General features: G+C 41.4%; 1 long non-coding RNA gene across 2 annotated transcripts in view; it reads right to left on the bottom strand.

The window, feature by feature from the left end:
• LOC110396911 overlaps positions 3800-14033 on the bottom strand; it is a 44984-nt gene continuing 34750 nt past the window's right edge. Inside the window, exons 1-3 of one of the 2 annotated variants that reach the window (XR_002437353.1) lie at positions 5522-5886; positions 5140-5228; positions 3800-3891 (exon numbers count right to left, since the gene is read on the bottom strand). This is a non-coding gene — a long non-coding RNA (uncharacterized LOC110396911). Of the gene's footprint in view, positions 3892-5139; positions 5229-5521; positions 5887-14033 lie in introns of those variants that run through there. The other variant, XR_002437354.1, reaches the window with a different exon arrangement.

The following is a 14033-nucleotide window of genomic DNA, read 5'->3' on the forward strand; positions in this document are numbered from 1 at the left end:
TCTTTAATTTGGAGAGAGAAGGACAAGTGAGGAGTTTTAGCCCTCCCCTCCGCTGTCCTTGTTCAGGGGCCACTGCAGCCATGCTGCTTGCTTCCCAAACCTCCTCCCTGCCCTGCACCTGCCTTCTTCACTCATAAAAAGAGGTACCTGGTTCAAGCCACATCTCTGTTGTTGCTTGGTAAATATCAGGGCTCCTACTTGTATGTGAGGTCAAGAATAGACTGTCACTGAAGTCAGGTTTAAGTATTTTAACAAACCAAAATCCATCCTGGGAAGGAGAGTTGTGCCTTCAGAGTGAAGTGAGACCCTCTCCCTCACAGTTCATTTTGGCGCAAACCAACATTTCCACTGATGGTTGTTATCAGTTAGAGCCAGCAGCCAGTGCCGGGTGTGTGTGTTGGTAGTGAGTCAAGGGGGAAGTAGCAGGTCTTGCTGCAGGAGGCCCTTCACCCTGTGAGGGCAATGAAAGGAGCCGCAGCATCACCTCCAGACCATAGGCAAGTGGTATTTGTCTGGCTTCTCATCTGAAGAGCTGAGAAGGGAAGTGGGCATTAAACAGAAATGGAAATTACTTCAGGGAGATGTAGAGGTTTTGATAAAAGGTTGTGGTCTTAAATAACAAAAGCGTTCATCCCTATGCTTATCAGATACAAGTAAAAGCAGTGCAATAGAATCTAAAGCTATGGCGTGTGTTCATTCATAATGTCATGCTTAGCAAGTGCCTACATTCAGTGGTATTGCCTTCCTATCTCTTGGACTGTGTCATAACATTTTTCAATTCCGGTAAATGGTAGCTCCTGAGACACTTTCATGGTGCTAGCTAGGTCGTTGTTTAAAGTGAAAATGAGACTAAGAATAACCAGGAAAATCACTAAAAAAAACCAAATGCAATAATTCAAAGGCTGATAAAAGCCAGCTAAGCGAGTGGAAGTGTGTCTAAATCCGGACATAAATAGCCCAGCTCTCAGATGACCACTCTTTTGGACAACTTCAAATAATTTCAAAATCTTACAGCGGGGAATCTTCCCCATAACTTCTCTGTTGAACCAAAATCCCTGAGGATTTGTGGGAAAGATGTATTTCAGAATTTGATTTTTTCTTGGTCTTGGGTGGAATAAAAAGTCATATTTCCTGCAAAGCAAAAATTCTAAAAATTTCAATTTGCAACCACAGAAGCATCTTGTTAGTGTCTTACAGCAAATTTGCAAGGACTTGTACACTGCAGTAAAATATCAGACAAAATATATACAGCGTATTAAAGTTGTATAATATTTGTACTATTCTTACGAATGATTTAGGTCAACAAAGCAATTTACTTCAGAAAACAAACTACAGCTGCCATCCTCACTCTCTCCATCATTCAAGAGCTGTGAACTTGGCATGCAGGAGCGCAGGAGTTGCCTTCCCTTGAACTATACCTATTCCTCTGCTTCCTTCCTGCCTCCTGTTCTGAGCCTCTCTCAGGTTGTGCCCTGATGCCCACTTCATAGCAGCTTGCATAAACCCCAACAAGAACAACCAGTTACTTCTGTAGGGAGAGAGTATTTGGCTTTACAGTGGCCCGGAAAACTTGTTTTAATTTCAGCAGAATAAATACCTGCATGCAGATCCCTCCTGTGGCCAAGACTTGTTTTTTGATACAGGAAAGTGTATTTTTGCAGCCTGTGTATTGCACTTTCTGCATAGCAGTGAGAAATATTTCACCTATGCAAAGCCTGGTCTGGCTGGACTTTCAGCATTATCTAGACTTGTTAAGAGCATGGGGCGATACCTAAGTTCTGCAGTGCTCTCATTTTTACATTTAGCGTCTTGAACATTCATATCTAATTTCCCCATTCCTTAGTATTTGCATGTCCCGTTTTAGCTGTGTTGTACTTCTTTTGGTGATAGTGAGAGCGATTACCTGGGGTCACAGGGCAGAGCCTCCAACACATGTCACATGTCACATGCACTTCTACAGACCTTTGCTCTTGCATTGCTTTCTGTCTGACCTGTTTTTGAATGCACAAGGCCTATTTTTACCTCGCTGCATAGGTAGTGTCTACGTACTCTGAATTACCTCATGATGTAATTAGCCATTCATTTGGGATATTAAGCAACCACATCCTTGGCTACTATTTGTGAGTGCGTGAGCCTGGTTGGGCTAGGTTTGTCTCAGCGTGTGTTTATTGCTGCAACTGCTACAGCCAGCAGTGAGCATGGGAGACTTTCTCTTGTTTTTCCTCCAGTCTAGAGATAAGGCAAGTGGCTCATTCCAGGACTCTGCATGGAGGTAATTAAAATGCCCACTGACCTTTGAGATAAATCTCCTGAAGTAGCACAGTGCAAGTAGACATCTCCTTAGCAAGGAGATGGGGTCCACAGCTGCAGGCCACAGCAATGCCCTCCAAACTCAGCTGTTACCTGCATTGTCACTCTACTCACCAGGAGCAGGGGGAACAGCCCTGCTGTCCTATTCTTTCTCCTTGCTACCTGGGAATAAGCCTCAGGTCTGATGCTGACCTTTCCCTTACTCTCTCCTGCTTGCACTGTGCTGCAGTGGACCATGCAAAGCCACGTCCCACACATCATTACTCCCAGTGCAGCAAGACCTCATGCGAAAGACAAAGTGTGGTTTTGGTTTTGGGCATGCAAAATACAGCTGCTTGGGTTGAGCCAAAACCACCTTTTCCCCTGCCTGCCTTAGCCTTTGCTTTCATCTTGTCCTTCAAAAACATGTCCCCTCTGGGATTTATTTACAGGCGTGCTGTTGGACTAAAAAAGACACAAAAGACCTCTCACTTTCTTACTGGATTATTAACAGAATAACAACCGTAAGCAGCCCAAAATGTTCTTCTTGTCCTTTTCTTTTGTCCTGTCTTAATTGTTACTTTTGGTGGTAGTTGTTGTTTATTAACCCCGCAAGCCTCAATTACAAAGTCTTGAAAAAAACAAGTGTTGTGAAATTCCCAGAGCTGGCACTATGTCCTTCTTGCCCACAGCACGTACTGTTGCCTAACAATCAACCTAAATACTCCTTGTCCCTTTGCTGATGAATACATCACGCCTGTCTGACGCCTCGCCTCCCGGACCAGCTGGGATGTTTAATTAACTACGTACATAGGCAAATGGCATTGCAAAGGGTCAAGAGGGAAGAGCTTGGATGGACTTGGTGCTGTCACTGAGATGGTGGCTGGTCTGCTCAGGGTGACATTGGCTGCATGATAATTGGTCTCTCCTCCTCTTCTCTGTGGTTAGGTGGAATCCTGGCCTGGTGGATAGTGGCACTCTGTGGACTCTAGTTCCCACATTTTATGGAAGGAGTGAAACGTAAGAAACCTGGCTGTGAATGTCCACCTTTCTTCTCCAAATTTGAGTGGTCTCATAGCGGGCTCTGCTGGTAGTACTGGCAGTGCCTGAAATGGAGTCTCCAAAAAAGGAAATCCAATAACAAACAAGCAGCAAAAAATCTGTGTTCCTCATTCCTCTGGCACTTTCTTCTTTTCTTTGTTTTAAAAAAGCATATGCAGATTACTCTTTGCTTAGAAACACACTTACTCTCCATAAAAGAAACAAATAATTCATTACAGCTCAATGCTTTACCTCCTGGATGAATGCTCTTCAAATTAGGAATGGGTAATTGCTATGAGGTTAAATAACTGAGTATTTGGGAGAATAAACAAACTAGTTAGAAATGTGAAATATTGCTTTCCAGATTTTCCATCACCAGATCTTGTAAAAAAAACATGTGATCTGTTGCAAAGCTGCTGACACAGTGTTGTTATGTCCGAGATCTGAACAGGTATAAGTGGAAAATCCATACTTGCCCGCAGGAAATAAATGTAGGTTCCTCGTACTGAACATGAGCTGGGTGGAAACAATCCTTTACCGTCTTTTAAAAACTTCTGATTCCTGAAAAAAAAAAAAAATATCAAATACTTCCCATAAATGTTTAAAAAGAAGAGTGAAGAGGAAAATGGCCTACTAACATGCTAGAAGTCTTTCTGAGATCATCTTTCCTCCCACAGTTACCAGATTACATTTTTTTAACAGAATTCTGATCAAATAGTTTTTATGTAATATATCTGCTTAGAGGGATAAGTAGAGAAATGTAAGAAAAAGAATCTGGAAAAGATTCACAGTGAAAGCTTTTGCTTCAAGTATTTGAAGGATTAAAATAAATTTAAAGTTTCTAATAAGAATGCAAAAACTGTTTTCCCAAGTGCCAAGTTGTGAGATTGCAATTGTTCTTAATACCATTGTACTTCTGAACACTGAATTCCAATATTCCGTTTTTACACGTAAATTTTCACTGGGTTATTTCAGAGAAATATATATATATATTTCCAGGAATAATATTAGTTTACAAGAAAAGAAAAATAACTGTCACCCTTAATGTTCTCTTTGGTGCTCAAAAATCAGTCTGTAGAGTAGTGGATTTTGTGACACATTTTAAAATGCTTTTTAAAAATCCATATACTATTGCAAAATTAGTTCTATTTGGAACTCCGCTTAGAAAATACGGTGTTGCAGTGTCCTACATTTGTAGTCAGAGTAACGAATCAATTCATACATTTAAGTTTTAATGTTCATCCCTGAATTTTCTGAAGACTGTTTAAAAATAACTCATTGTCCCGCAAGCTCTGCTTTGTAAAGTCTGCACAGCCCTTTAATAATCAGGAACAAGGAAGTCAAGAGTTACTGCATCTCAGTTGAGCTTTGTTTATTAGTTTTAGAGTTAGAATTAGCTTCTTTTCTATTCAGTGTTTCTTCTTTTAGTATTGCTACCACCTGCTTAACAACTTTGGACTTTTCCTTTTCATCTTACACCTTGCACATATTTAGACGCTACCAGGTATCCTGACGGTTGAAATTCTTCCCGTTAAATTTCCTGTTCTGTGTTAACGCAAAAGCTGCTGCAGAAACTCTTGATTTCCTCTCCTACTCCTAACGCTCTGCAGATCTGGCTCAAAAATGGGCATTTTCTCTTGGAAAATGACAACACAAAAGAGAAGTGAAACAAATATAGAAAAAAAACAAACATTTTTCCTGGCACCCTTCTCAGAGAACGTTTGAATCTATTTTTTTTTTTAAAGGCAAAAATCTTTGGCATAAAATTATAAAATGAAATATTTTTATTTGAAAATGTGGCTGTAATACCTCTTGGGAGATTAGCTTGGTCTCTCCTCCTGAGTTTTTAAATCTCTGACCCCCAGTTTCCTTTTGCAAGTCCTTGAACAGCTAAGACACTAGGAGGAAAGGCACACATAATTAACAAAGTTGGCCACCCAAGAGTCTGTGCTGCCACACAGAGATTCGGGGGTCACCACATTAAGTTTGAAAAATTGCTTGATGCCTAGGGTGGAGGTAATGGGTAGCTGCCCATCTAGATAAGGCTAGAAGGGTCAACACCGTTCTCAGATGGGCAAGCAGGAAACTGGTGCCACAACAAGCACTCATGTTCTTCCTTCTTCCTGCTGTTTTGGAAGTTAAGCATGGAGAAGAGCTTGTCTGAGGCTGCTGGAAGACCAGGAAGCTTTACCAGGTCTGAAGAATCCCATGAGTGCCAGACAGTGTTGTTCGCAAGGCTTCCCCTGCTTCTTGCTGGGCCAGCAACAAAAAGCCACCTGCATGATGCCCAAAAATGAAGATGGAGCCTCCAACTGGGGACCATTTTGTGACTTGTCTGGAAGCCAGGTGATGTGTGCCTGGCAGCCCTGCAGGAGCAGCTAGCACACAGCTCCTGCCAGTTTTCCAGGAAGGTGATGGGAGGAAATTCCCACAGCCCTTCCCAAGGGCAGGAGCCAGGTGTGAGTCATGGGATCCTACAGCTGGGTCAGATCATCGTAGGCCATCTCTGTCTGTCTATAAGCATGCTATAATCTAGCCCTTATAACCCTATCTCCTGCAACCATACTGTCACCCCAGGGTTAGCCAGCCTTTCAGAAAACAGTACAGCCCTGAGTCAGATCTAGAGAGGAAAATCCTCAGCAATAAATCTGGAAGGACTTTGTACAGCAATGTGAGTCTGCCCAAGGGGATTAGAGGGTAAGTACAGGAATTATGTCTACTCATCTGAGACAAAAAGTACATTTGGACCTTTCCTCTTACAATGCCTCTGCACTCAGTGCTCTGGAAGACTTCATGTGGGAAACCTAACTGTGCTTGCAATGGAAAGCCTTCTAGCTGATAGACTTTAAACTCCACTTCAAGCATTCAAGCATGAATTGAAAAAAAAACTCATTTTCTTTTGAAAAACTTGCTTAAACATTTGCTGTGTACAAAAAGACTCTGAGTTTTGTGGAGAAAAATAATTGAAATGTTCACAACTTCTCATACCCAGTGCTGAATCATTGTTTTGAATTACAGGCAGTTATTGCGGATTAGACAAGGGTATGACTTTGTTTTCTTAACCAAGTACTCCTATCTGAATAGAAAATATATTTTCAACTTCTGCTGAATTCTGCTGTGATGATTCAAAAAGCATATAATGTTTTCTCCACGCTGCTTTGGTTGGGATAATTAAAAACTGCTATTATCCTTGGTGGCAGTAAAGCTGTGAAGATATGCAAAGTACATATTCCTGTGAAAAATCAGACTGGCTGCTAAAAGAAGAATGGATTTTTCTTTGGACTACATCTTTGTTTGTCACTGATTGAAAAGAAGGGGCATAAACCTTAGAGATCTTTTGCTGTTTTTAAAATGTAGTAATAACAGAACATTTTACCAAAATTTCCAATCTGTTCCTCCTCGAAACCAGGGATTAAGTTCCAGAGATAAATTCAATAACATTAATTAAGGGGTTACGAAGGGAAATGAGGAAATCACACCTTACCCTTCTCCCTTAATATCCCTTCTTAATATCATAACCCAAGTTCTAATAAGAAAGTATATTCATATTGTTTCAGGTAAATTTAAGAATGTATTCTACAGCACTCCAAAGAAACAGTTTAAATGGAAATGCAATGCAATATGCTTGTGGAGAGTGATTCTTTGGTGATAGACTCCAGCTGTGGCTTGAGAAGTTGGTTCATCACATGGGATGCTCCTATCTCCACCTGTGGGCACCTCAGCTCTTTTGCTGCTGGCACCACAAGTGTAATCTGTAATCAGCTATCACTGTAGGGTAAGAAGAGACATTGCTATTGTTCACATGACTGTATTTGCACAGTTCACAGGCAAAAAAAGGACTACCAAGACCATTTCATATGAGCAATCAAAGACTATAGAATTACCTCTGGTAACTCCTGCGTCAAGTCTCATAACCTGTGGTTGAACTAGAACACGTCTTTTTGAGAAAGCAGTAATCTTGATTTATCAGTTAAATTTTATTTCTTTCCTTTATACTCTTGTGGTTTGAATTAGTTCCAGCTATGTATTTTTGTATGAAATGGGATTCCAAAATTCCCAAGTGAAGTCAATCAGGCAGAAAGATGTATTCGCAGCAGTATCTTGTACTACTGTGCCTGGGTATAGAGGTTTACTACAGCTGTGACAACAGCTACATACACTGTGTGGATTCTTGGCTTTAAGTCTATTTTTTCCAGTACATCCCAAAATTGAAATATTAATGGAAGACACAGTTGTGGAAGAACATAGTGCCTGAAACAGTCTGCTGTGATCCCAGTACACCTGATCTGCACATGATTGTCTCTTGTTGAAGCTGGTCACATTTGAAGGGTCCTTCAGTGCTGTGGGATCTCCCAGCAGGATAGATCATCACAACCTACCTGCAGTCTCTTGAGGTAGCACCAAATAGAAATCTCTTTTTATGTGCCGTTAGGGATGAATGTGAGTGCCAGGACTGCTTGACCCCAAGATTCCTAGATCTGAAATTTTCTCCCACTGGAAATCTACTCTGACTTCTGCAGGACAAGTTTCCTGGCAGCAGGTAAGGTATGTGTTTATTTGATTTATTTATTTTTTTGTTCTTGATTGATTGACTCCCGCCATGGAAAAAATGAGAAATTTTAGTACGTTGGTCCTATTTCTCATATGTGATTTTAGACAAGATAGGGTTTTTAAAACTTCTAGGTGCCCAGCTTTCCACTATAACTGTAAACCGATTAAGATTACTTTGTCATCCAGATCTCCTCATCCTTGTCACCTTTCCAACCAGCAGTATAGAGAGGAGAGATATACTAGTAATGAAAGTAATTGCTGTTATGTCATATTTTCTGTTCATATGCTAGTCTCAGGAAAAAAAAATATTTTTTAAATACATGGCATTCTTACTGGGGTCATGTTTCTCATTGTCTGTTGTGTAGTATTTTACCAAAATGTCTTTATTTGGCGATAAGAAGATCAAATAACATGAAGTCAAGAAAGTGATACTTAGAATATACTACAGAACTGCTGAGAAATGCTTGGTGGGTGGGGGAAGGAAATGACTTCAGAGACTGAAGGGATGAAAAGAGGAAATGACTTAATTCCCCGCGTAGCTGTGCAATGTCTCAGCATCCAATCACAGGGAACGCAGCAGGTAAACAGGATGGGAGAAGAAGTAGGTCATTGCCAAGCACACTGCAAAAGAAACACTGTAGGTGACTGCCCTGAGTGGCTTTGGGAGCCATCCTGAACAGTGACAGCAAGAAAGGATGCTCACAGACTGCCTGAGGGCAGTTGTGGCCTCCTGGCAAGCAATCAAAGGGGCTGAAAAAGCTATGGAGACAAGTACTGTTAGGTTTAGCCTTAATAATGACATTTGATTTTAGTTTTTATGAATTTATTCCATTATTACATGAGCGTATGCCTTAAGTAAACCCATCACTCCATGTTTAAATCTTCTGCTAAAGATGACTCTAGGCTAAAAAGCAAAGCATTTCCTTCCTGCAGGCAGCATTATCTTTAAAACCAGAATTATGAACTCTCTTGGCTGCCCGGTGCCCAGTGCAGCTCAAGCAGTGCCAGAAGGTACGTTGTTAGGAGCAGACTGTGCATGACATGTTGTGTTGCCAGGGGTCCACTGTTGCAGTGAGGCTCATATCCAAGACAGTGAGCTGCATGGAGACTGCCTGTCAGCCCTGCTCTCTGACACTGCTAACATTCTAGCTGTGTACAAGGACCGGCAGGAGCCAACACCATAGCAGAGGCCACTCAAACCATTTTGCAGAGGTTCAGTTTCCAGTGCCTGGGAGCACTTCCAGTTTTATTCCAGCACTGAGCTTCATGGCTTGTTTTAGAGGGTTAAAAGCAGGGATCTGTGTGCGTGTAATCTCTTCCAATACCTAACATAATCTAGGGAAGTCTCTTTGGCAGACAGTAGTAGAGTGGATTAGAGCCTGAACCACACGACTCTCTAGGGAATAGGTAGCACATTTGCAAGGCTCTCTCCTGACCTAGCCCAGCTAGTGGCAGAGATCTCCAGTGCTGATAGAGAAGCCATTGTGCCTGCTCTGACTGCTCTGCTCACCCCCTCAGTGACTTTTGCCTGAACCAGCAGCCAGGAAGTAGCAGTCTCTGGCTTTGATTCTGTGCCAGCTTCTGCAGCCTTCTCTTGGCGTGGTAATGCAAAGTGGTCCTTGCGTTGCTGAAGCCTATCTCGTATAGCAGGGAGTTTTTATTTTATTTATTTCTATTTTTACCTTCCCAGTTTTCCCTCATTTCCTCTGAGGAATTTCACAACGGCTGGATCAGCTGAGTAGCTTGGCTTTAAGATGCTCCATTTTGTATGGATTTCTGTGATTAGAGTGATAAAAGCTATGATATTGGGCAGTGTTTTGCTAAGGACCGGAGAGCTGTATAAATGAACTCTTCTATGGGGGCTTCCAGTGTGACAGATAATGTTGGGGACTGTAGATCAGATCTGCTCTGGCTGCTTTACACTGCTCCACAGATAGTTAGGGTTAATGACTGCTTCGTATCACCAGGACAGTGCAAAGCATCCCAAGCATACGGATGAATATGGCCTGCTGAATGTATTTCTTGGTACCTGGAGGAGATCATTGTTCTTGAGACCGGAATGCTCTTTGTGATCTTGAATCCTCTTTGATTGTAAGGATTGGCGTCAGTACAGGAAAAGCATCCTTAAGCCAAGTTATCCCACTCATCCAGCTGTTAAAAATCCCCAGAGGAAATGAGTGAAAACCCAGACTTCAGGAAAGACTGAAGCTTTGTATTAGGGATGTACTAATAATTGATTGACTCTCCCCTTTTGACCATTCCCATGTTAACTTTCATTTGTTTTCTGATCCTAAGGCTACAATGCTTATAGGCCTAAGCAGTCGAGCTTATGTCGCTCAGGTATGGATAAGCATTTGATCTTTAGAGAAGGGATCTTGACCTGACTGAACCACTAGGCCTTTGGATATTCAGGTATCTCTGATCAACACCTTATCAGAAGAGAATGATTTGGAAGGCACATGAAGCAACTTGCTTTGCTATTTTAGGAGATCAGCTTTAAAATGTGAGTTACATCAGATAAGCTGTGAAGAAATGAACTAATGTCGTTCCCCAAATCAATGGAATGAGTAATTTGCTACAATCACCTGGCACTTTCTCTTTGAGTCCAAATGGTGAGGAACAAAAATCCCTTTTAAACCACCTCATTGTTTAAGGAGGGTGTTTTACAAGGAAAACCAGAAACATGCTGAGTCATATTAAATCCTTGACAACTTTCCGGCTGAGTATTAGTTAAATATGTTCCTGGATCTTGTATTTGAGCAGTCGTGCTTTTAACTGTGTTTGCTTGATCTCATTCCTATGTTCTGTACAGCAAGGAGGAAGCTGTAATGACTGGCTCCAGTTAAGCAGTATTTGTCTGGAAAACTCTGAGCCTTTCATACTCAAGGCTTAGTTCTTGGAGATGTACATGGCTCATAGCAGAGAAGTAATGCCTATGGCACTGTATGGGGGTTCAGGAAAAAGGCTGGCAAGAACAAGTTCTGCTTTATTAAAATGTTGGTTTTGCTGACTGTTGGGTATTTTAGGGTCAGGGGATGTAAATTATAGTGTAAATAGTGATATTTACTCCTTTTGAGAGTTATCGCAGGAAGTTTCTAACTCCCTTCCCCTGCCACTTGATGAGGTGAATACCCAGCCTCCCTGCCCTACTGTTAACAAATGCCTGCACCCCTTCTTGCTGCATGTCCTGGATGCTCTTACTAACAGCAATGCATTCCTCATCCAGCAGCTGTACCGTCCGATCAGAGGATCTACCCAGTCTTGTATTTTTAATGACATATTCATGTTTGAAAGATTTGCAAGGCTATGTGCTCTTCTTTGGTGGTAGCAGAGCGATAAGACCTCTTTAGCATTCTTCCTTTTTCCAGACCCACAGCCTTGAATGCATCCCAAAGCTTCCTTTCTGGGATATACAAACTGATTCTTCCTGAAGAGCCTACTAAAAACAAAAGCACATTTGGAAAAAGGATTCAGGATGTTACAGTCCAATATAGGACACCTTGGGCACAGTAGCGTAGTCTAGGAGGCAATTATCTGGTACGAATCTGTAAAAATATACGTATAAAACTCCTAAGAGAAAAATGATGGCTTGCACAGGAAACTGAAAGACAGTTTAGCCCATCTGGAGAGAAAGGTTGTTTGTGTGAAGCTTTGGCATCATCATGACAACTACTAAGGCAATAATTAAATCATTAGTTCTGTGGCTCTTTTACATTAATTTCCTATGCGGAAGCATATTGCATTGAGTATACTCATTATGTTGGTTTTAGTATGTGTCCTATTGCAATCAATTTTCATGGATTTTTGGAGTGTTCCCCTCAAACCACTGAAAAAAATAGTTCAGTACTTTACAATAATAAGTTGATAATGATGATTTCACTACACTTCATGATTTAACAGTTGTCAAATGCTACTATAAAATGAAAAATCTTGTTGATGCTGGTCATTCTGAACATCTGTTCCACCCTGGCTCACAAGCATATGGAAAAAGTAAGAAATTTCTACTATATATCTATATATTTTTTTTTAAGGAAGTGGATTATATAAGTATCACCCACTGGAAAAAAAAAAAAATTATTCTCCTTTTGATTTTCCATCTGAATCAAAACTCCCACAGCAGTAACTGGCATCTATCGATGTCCAAGGGAACCTTGCATGTTCAACCAGAGCCCCTCTTGACATTTCCCCAGGATCCCCTCCAGTTGTGGTAAACTCTCCCAGCACAGCAAGCACTGGGATCTTAGGTGGAATTTATGCCATCCGAATGTAGGCTGGAGGCTATCAATAAAAGGCTGTGTTACTTTGGTGTCCACATCCAGAATAAATAATTGTGAGAATCTTCACTGAAGTAGGCAGCTTGGTTTGCCAAGGAGAGCTACCCTGGGTTACATCCTGAGCTGTAGCCTAAGTCTCCTGACCACAGAACAGTTGTGCTCCTCTAACTGGGAGCAAATTTGCAAATTTGCTTGGTAAAAATCAATGGCAGAAACAATGAACAAATGAAGTCATTATCTTTAAAATAAAGGAAGGATTTCCAGTTGGATGATTTTCTCTTCTAAAACTATTTATGGTATACATTTTTTGTATACGGATAGGAGTATTAACGTACAAATAAAACGGTTCTCTAGAAAATGGTGAGAAAAAAGCTTGCTTGCAATGTCCTCATTGGAAGGCTTTTTTTCTGTTTTAAATGGAATGGATGATAAGATATAGGATGGGAAGTGCTGGGGAATGTGAACACTCTAAAGGAATTAAGTGATCATACATTTTAAATTCTGCCAATATATACCATTCTAGCAGTACGAAATCTGCATATCACAAGATGTCTTCAGAGCTTTCTGGTTCTGAAGGCTCTCAGTCCTAATTTCAGTTCTTTTGAGGGCTCAGACTCAGTCCTGGACTTGCCTGAGATGATAAAACTGCCATGACTTCAGGTTTCATTTTGCCTTTATCATAGCCCTCCAGACCTGGACCAGTGTATGGTGTTCTCATTTTGAGAGAGACTTGTTCCAAAGACATTATTATTGCTGGGGAGGAAAAGCCCACCTCATCCTTGGGGTCATTCTACAGTTGATTATAAATCAGCTGAAGATGAGCATAAAGTAGTTCTGCTTTCATTTTCAAACCAGTTCTTCAAATCTGTGGTTCCTTTTACTAACTAGGTTTCTAGAGAAAGCTGTAAAGAGTGTGAAACCCTCTCTGTCTGCTTTGCTGGTGAAAAGATGGATGGACTGATTAATGTCATGGCAACCTCGTATGTTAGCCACTTTCTTGCTGGATGTAACTTTACCTACTGCTCCAACATGACTGAACTGTACTTTGCATTGCTGGTTTAGCTATCCTCTTTAATTCTGCACATGGACAGGAATATTAGCAACAAACAAGAACTCTCTTTACCCTACCACAAATTCCCTTCAGTGTTTGCTAGGGAAAGCCAATTAAAGTTCTTTTTGTGTCTCACTCGCAGTAGGTGCCTGCAGTTCCTTCATCATTATAATTTTTTGCATCCACTTGGTTTCTAGCTCATCCTGCAAATGACATTTTTATTGAGTTGACAAGGCTTGGAATTCATACTTTTTGTTCGGCAACTAATCATGAGCCCTATTCCCCAGGGGTTGGTATTGGGGTCCCTCCTGTTTAACGTTGATTATTATTGATGACCTGAGGGGATTGAGTGCACCCTCAGTAAGTTTGCAGATGACACCAAGCTGGGAGGAAGTGTCAGTCTGCCTGGGGGTAGGAAGGCCTTTCAGAGGGAGTTGAGCTGAGGCCAATGGGATGAGGTTCAACAAGTTTCAGGTCCTGCACTTTGGCCACAGCAACCCCGGGCAACACTACAGGCTTGGGGCAGAGTAGCTGAAAGACTGCATGGAAGAAATGGACCTGGGTGTGTTGGTCCGCACTCAGCTGAATATGAGCCAGCAGTGTGCCCAGGAAGCCAAGAAGGCCAATGGCATCCTGGCTCTTATAAGAATTAATGTTGCCAATGGGAGGAGGGAAGTGACCTACTCTCCTGATTATGCATAGTATAACAGTTATATGCATAGCATAGATATAACAACTATGATGCCATTACTGAAAGTGTAAGTGCTTTTACAGAAAAGATCTGAGCATGAGGCAAGTGTTTGTTCCAAGACCAGGTGACAAATAGC

The sequence above is a fragment of the Numida meleagris genome, chromosome 3 (assembly GCF_002078875.1).
Source record: "Numida meleagris isolate 19003 breed g44 Domestic line chromosome 3, NumMel1.0, whole genome shotgun sequence".
In the NCBI taxonomy this organism is placed as follows: Eukaryota; Metazoa; Chordata; class Aves; order Galliformes; family Numididae; genus Numida; species Numida meleagris.